The sequence below is a fragment of the Rutidosis leptorrhynchoides genome, chromosome 8 (genome assembly GCF_046630445.1).
Source record: "Rutidosis leptorrhynchoides isolate AG116_Rl617_1_P2 chromosome 8, CSIRO_AGI_Rlap_v1, whole genome shotgun sequence".
NCBI lineage: Eukaryota > Viridiplantae > Streptophyta > Magnoliopsida > Asterales > Asteraceae > Rutidosis > Rutidosis leptorrhynchoides.
In genome coordinates, this window is record NC_092340.1 from 361,902,342 (window position 1) to 361,909,836 (window position 7,495).

Below are 7,495 nucleotides of genomic sequence, written 5' to 3' on the forward strand. Positions count from 1 at the left end.
GTAATTAAATTTTGAATGAGTATGGTTGTTTTGATTTCTATAAAAGAATGTATATTGTTGTGAAAGTAGGGAGTATAATGGATGATTTGCTGAATCAGATTCGAAGAATGTAATATATTAATTGTGAATTTATATATATCTCTCGGGTATTACCTACCCGTTAAAAAATTTTCACAATTAATATTTTGTACATAAGAATTTTATTACAGTCTTTATGAAAATATATATGTATATATTCTCCTCAGATGTAACATAGATTTTAATGAGTTAATACTAAATTAAACTCATCCGATTTACGGTTGGAACTAGAATTGAATAATTCCTTGAAGGCTTTAGAGGTTACATAAGTATTTCTTCAATAATATTGAAATTATGAATCAATACTTCGTTATTTGTTGAGATGTGATGTTGGTTTTCGTTAAATTCTTGTGAACTTCGCAAAGTACGAATGATGTTATCTGAAAAGTTTCGGTTACATCAATGATGAAGTGTAAAATCAAATATATACTTGATTTATTAGGAATTGGAATTTGTTGAATTGAGACAGAGATTGTAGTTAACGATGGTTAAGTCGTGGGCGAGGGACGTACATTATTGCATATTTATAATATGAATTAACCGAGTAGTTAAGATTCACACACAATAGCTTAGCACGGAAAGATTTATTTTTTATTTCAAAATATATATATAAAAAATATATATATATATATAATTTCTTCAGAGGGAATGAGTTAATTCTTCATAACTTGTTGATACAATATACACGTTATTGATTCGTAATGATGTCCACAGTGATTCTTGAACTGACGGAGTTTGTGATATTATAGGTATTGTTGATTCTGATGTTGACTGTACTGACGATGCTGGTGACGTTGACGGTACTGTTGATGCTGTTGTTAAAACAAGTTTAACTTGTTAATCACACACCATTTTTGTCAGGGTTTCTACTCTTCCTTCTATCATTTTGGTTCGCTTAACTAATTTATGGTTAGGGCTAGATTAGATAATCTCTAAGACTTTAGAGATTATATAATCTCCGCGGAATGTTTCTCCAATGAAGTTATGAATTAATACTTCGTCAGTTATTGTTGTTGGTACTCCTTGGTATCTATGGTGCATATGACGTTGATGCTAGTGGGACAGATTGTGAAGTTGAGGTTTACGACGTGGTTGTGGTTGGGGTGGTAATGGTACTATTGGCGTTGATGATGGCGTTACTGGTTATGCTGCTGATGCTGCTGCTGGTGTTTGTAATCTCTGCACCATATTCTCCAAAGCCACTACCCGAGCGCGAAGCTCGTTGACTTCTTCTATTACACCGGGGTGATTGTCGGTTCGGACGAGTGGATAAATAAAATCTAAAATTTGATGTAATATTTAATCGTGACGAGATACTCTGGAAATGAGCGAGAAAATGGTGTTTCGGACAGGTTCGTCGGTAAGTGCTTCAGGTTCTTCGTCAAGAGGGCAATGTGGTGGATGGAAGGGATCACCTTCTTCTTGTCTCCAATGATTGAGGAGGCTACGAACCCATCCCCAATTCATCCAGAATAGGTGATGACTGATTGGTTGATCTATTCCGGTCACACTGCTTTCGGAGCTGGAGTGGGATTCCATTTCGAAATCCGAGGAACTTGAATTAATGATGAATTCCATTTCGTACGATTGAATAAGGATTTTTTTTCTTCAATATGAAATGATTTTCGGTTATCGGATGGTATTCTAATTACATAGAATATCCATATATATAGAACAAAAGATTTTGTAAATTACGGAGGAATTTACGGGATATATCAGGCAACATTTATAGTAATAGATACGATAAGATATGATTTAGCAGATACGCTAAGATATGAATTTTTGTCTATACACTATTCATGCAATCAATGCAGCAAGACGTGTCTTAGACTAAAAATGATAAGCAGGTAATTTCCTGAGGATGATAAGTAGTTAATTTTTGACACAAAATGATAAGCAAAACTATTGACATGCAGACACGGTCGAAGTCCAGACTCACTAATGCATCCTATCGACTTATCTGTTAGACACACTAATGCAGACCTGGTTCGCTAAGACCACCGCTCTGATACCAACTGAAAGGACCCGTTCATATACATTATAAACGATTCACAATAGTTGATTACATTGCGAGGTATTTGACCTCTATATGATACATTTTACAAACATTGCATTCGTTTTTAAAAGACAATTTTTCTTTACATCGAAAATTGACAGGCATACATACCATTTCATAATATCCACTATCTAACTATAAATTGATTTAATAATAATCTTTGATGAACTCAATGACTCGAATGCAACGTTCTTCGAAATATGCTATGAAAGACTCCAAGTAATATCTTTAAAATGAGCAAATGCACAGCGGAAGATTTCTTTAACACCTGAGAATAAACATGCTTTAAAGTGTCAACCAAAAGGTTGGTGAGTTCATTAGTTTATCATAATCCTTTATTTTCATCATTTTAATAGACCACAAGAATTTCATTTCCAGTTCTCATAAATATACGTCCCATGCATAGAGACAAAAACAATCATTCATATGGTGAACACCTGGTAACCGACATTAACTAGATACATATAAGAATATCCCCTATCATTCCGGGATCCTCCTTCGGACATGATATAAATTTCGAAGTACTAAAGCATCCGGTACTTTGGATGGGGTTTGTTAGGCCCAATAGATCTATCTTTAGGATTCGCGTCAATTAAGGTGTCTGTTCCCTAATTCTTAGATTACCAGACTTTAATAAAAAGGGGCATATTCGATTTCGATAATTCAACCATAGAATGTAGTTTCAATTACTTGTGTCTATTTCGTCAAAACATTTATAAAAGCGCATGTATTCTCAGTCCCAAAAATATAAAGGGTAAAAAGGCAAATGAAACTCACCATACTGTATTTCGTAGTAAAAATACATATAACGTCATTGAACAAGTGCAAGGTTGGCCTCAGATTCACGAACCTAAATTAATTATATATATTTATGTGTTGGTCAATATTTGTCTAACAAATTAGGTCAAGTCATAGTGTACCACAATCCTAATGCTCGAGACTAATATGCAAAAGTCAACAAAAGTAAATTTGACTCAAAATAATTTCCAAAAATCTATACATGATTAATATATAGTTTAAATATCGTCGTTTTATATTTTTAAATATTTTTAAAAGATTTATTAGAGTAAATAATATAATTTATTTATTAATAAATAAAATTTTATATTATATTTATATAATAAAATATACTTTTATATATATTAAGTAATAAAATTTATAGGGTTCATTTAATATTATAAAGATAATATGATAGGTATTATTAAAGTAAGTTATTACACGTAGTAAAATATGTTTGTATCAAATATTTATTTGATAAAATAATATCTATAATGATAGTAAGTAAAAGTTGTATTATTTTGTAATAATAATTATTATTATAAAAATATCAATATTTATAATTACTAAGATGACATTATGATAAAATGATAATTCTAATTATGATAACTTTAATATTTACGATAATTTTTAATATTATCTTTAAAATAATAATTCTATTTGAAATAATAATAATAATGATATTTTATAGTAACAATGACATTTCTATTAAAATGATAATTTTTGTTAAAATGATAGTTTTAATACTAACGATAATTTTAATAATAATAGTAATGATAAAAATAATAAGAACGATAATTTTATCTAAATCAATATCTTATAATATTTTAATTTCATCATGATACTCTTACCCATTATTTCCTAATCGTTTCGTTTAATTGCTTTTAATCGTCTTTTATATCATGTTCGTAATAATGATAATAATAGTAATCAAAATAATTAGGTGTTACAAATATTTGTTTTAATTACACTAATATTAATAATGATAGTTACTATAACATTATTAACGATAATACTAATAATTATCTTAATAATAATATAGTAATAATAATATTAACAATAACAATAACCATTTTTAAATAATGATATATATATTAATAATGATAATAATAATAATAATAATAATAATAATAATAATACCAATAATAATAATAATAATAATAATAATAATAATAATAATAATAATAATAATTGGATAATAATAATAATACTAATTATAACTTTAACGATAATAACGATAGTAATAATAAAAAAATAATAATTTTTTTTAATGATAAATCCTTTTATTGATAAAGATAATAATAATAATAATAATAATAATAATAATAATAATAATAATAATAATAATAATAATAATAAGTTAAAACTGGAACGACGATAATAACGACGATAATAATAATCATTTTTAATAATAATACAAAAATTCGATGGACTATAACTTCAAATCCGTTCATCGAAATCATTCGATATCTAAATGAAAAGTTCTTAATTTTTCGCTAGCTTTCCAACAACATGCATATCTTATACCTTATCTCAGTCGCATATATAACTAATTCAGGATTCAAAATAACCTAACTAAAGGCAATATCAAAAGTACAAACATGCATAATCCTATATACTCGAGCACTAGTCAGGGATACACTATTAGTATGTAAAAGTTAAATTATGAGTACTCACGTATCAATATTGAGATTCAATATTGCAGGAAAGGTACGTAGACGCAACGGAGATGATAAATACTATATTGACCTCGCGAGCATACCCATGAACCATACCCAATCACCTCCATAGCTATAACCCATAATTTCCTTAATCCAATCTCACTCGAAAAACAATTTCGAAATCACTCGGACAGTACTCTGACGTAATATTTATGTATACTAATAATATCTTGAGATAATACGGAGTAAATATATATATGTAAATCGATTGAGAGAGTTTAGAGAAAACTATTTTCAAGTTTCTATGAAATAATGAAACTTATTGAATTCTATTTATAATAGATTTTTGAATTATTAAAGTGAATTATTAAAGTATAAATTATTAAAGTGAATTATTAAAGTATGAATTATTAAAGTAAATTATTAAAGTATGAATTATTAAAGTGAATTATTAAAGTATGAATTATTAAAGTGAATTATTAAAGTATGAATTATTAAAGTTAAAGTAAAGTAAAAATAAAGTAAATGTAAAGTTTAAGTATAGTAAAAGTATAAAACTATGTACGTATAATACGCGTATAAATATATATAATATTAATTTAAATCGTTATATATATTTCATAAAATAAAATATAAATATCGTTATCTTTATCATACTAGTTAAGTAATGAGTTGTCAAAAGTGGTTCTAGATATTTATAAAAGTTATATACGTTTTAATAATAAAGTTCTTTTTAAACTGAAAACGTTTTTGTACGTTTGAAACTAAATAGATCAATCGAGTCTTTATGAGATTCAATCTTCCACTATCCTTTGTCTAGTTCTCAATGATTGACAATTTATTCATATTTATAAATCACTTTACCATTTTTCGAATATTGTTAAAATGAAAAGATTTCTCAATCAACGTGGGCCTTTCAATAGAGACTTGTAATCATAATTCAATATATCTGATAATTCAATCATTTGATCTTATCTTCTAATTCCATTGATAAACATTTTGAAACAGATACAATCATATAAAGTATTTAATCTAATATTTTGTTTACGTTTCAAGTTATAATATATATACACATATACATATATAATCATATTCGTTTAATGGTTCATGAATCGTTGGAACTTGGTCAAGGTTGAATGAATGTATGAACATAGTTTAAAATTCTTGAAATTTAACTTAACAAATATTGCTTATCGTGTCAGAAACATATAAAGATTAAAGTTTAAATTTGGTTGGAAATTTCCGGGTTGTCACACTATCTCAGTAGCATATGTATCTAATTCAGAATTCAACAAACCTATCTAAGGACAATATCGAATGTACAAGTATGCATAATCCTATATACTCGAGCACTAGCCAGGGATACACTATTGATATATAAAAGTTAAGTTATGAGTGCTCACGTATCAATATTGAGATTCAATATTGCAGGAAAGTACGTAGATGCAACGGAGATGATAAACACTAGATTGACCTCACGAGCATACCCATGAACCATACCCATCACCTCCATAGCTATAACCCATAATTTCCTTAGCTTCGACTCATTCAAAAAAACTATTTTGAAATCACTCGGACAGCACTCCGTCGTAATATTTTATGTATACTAATAATATCTTGAAATAATACAAAGAAAATATATATATGTAATTCGATTGAGAGAGTTTAGAAAAATATATTTTCAAGTTTCTATGAAATAATGAAACCTATTGAATTCTATTTATAACAGATTTTTGAATTATTAAAGTGAATTATTAAAGTATGAATTATTAAAATGAATTATTAAAGTATGAATTATTAAAGTTAAAGTAAGATAAAAGTAAAGTAAAGTAAAGGTAAAGTTAAAGTATAGTAAAAGTATAAAACTATATACGTATAATACGCGTATAAGTATATATAATATTAATTTAAATCGTTATATATATTTAATAAAATAAAATATAAATATCGTTATCTTTATCATACTGGTTAAGTAATGAGTTGTCAAAAGTGGTTCTAGATATTTATAAAAGATATATACGTTTTAATAATAAAGTTCTTTTTAAACTGAAAACGTTTTTTATACTTTTGAAACTAAATTAATAGAATATTATGGAAACCAATTCTCCACTAACTTTTGTCTAACTTTCGTAAATGATACTTTTTATTTTTATTTATAAATAGCTTTACAAATTATTCTGAATATCGTTAAGAGGAATAGATTTTCTCAAATCATAGTGGACCTCTCAACAGAGACTTGTAATCATAATTCAATGTTTCTGATAATTCAATCATTTAATAATTTTTTTAATTTCATCGAAAATCATATTGAAACAAATACGTTCATGTAAGGTATTATACGTTTAATACTTTATTAATATTCTCAAGTTATAATATATATATACATATACATATCTATTTATATATAACAGTTCGTGAATCGTCGGAATTTGGTCGAGGTTATAATGAATGTATGAACACAGTTTAAAATTCTTGAGATTTAACTTAACAAACTTTGCTTATCATGTCTGAATAATATAAAGATTAAAGTTTAAATTTGGTCAGAAATTTCTGGGTCATCACATTATGCCACACTCCTTGTACTTAAAACTAAACCTAGGTGATCTAAAACCAACTAGGATGTGTATACGCCTAGCCGATAGAACTTTTAACTAACCTATTGGTATTGCCGAAAACCTACCAGTTAAAGTTAATCATTTAATCTTTCCTGCCGATTTCGTTGTCCTTGAAATGGAAGAAGATAGTAAGGTTCCCCTAATTCTAGGGCGACCTTTTCTAAATACCGCTGATGCAATTGTGTGTGTTAAAGATAAAAAACTTAGTCTAGGTGTAGGGGAAGATAGAGTTACCTTAAACATAGATAAAGCTATAAAACAACCTATCTCCTCCGATGACGAATGTTATAAGGTAGACATTGTTGATT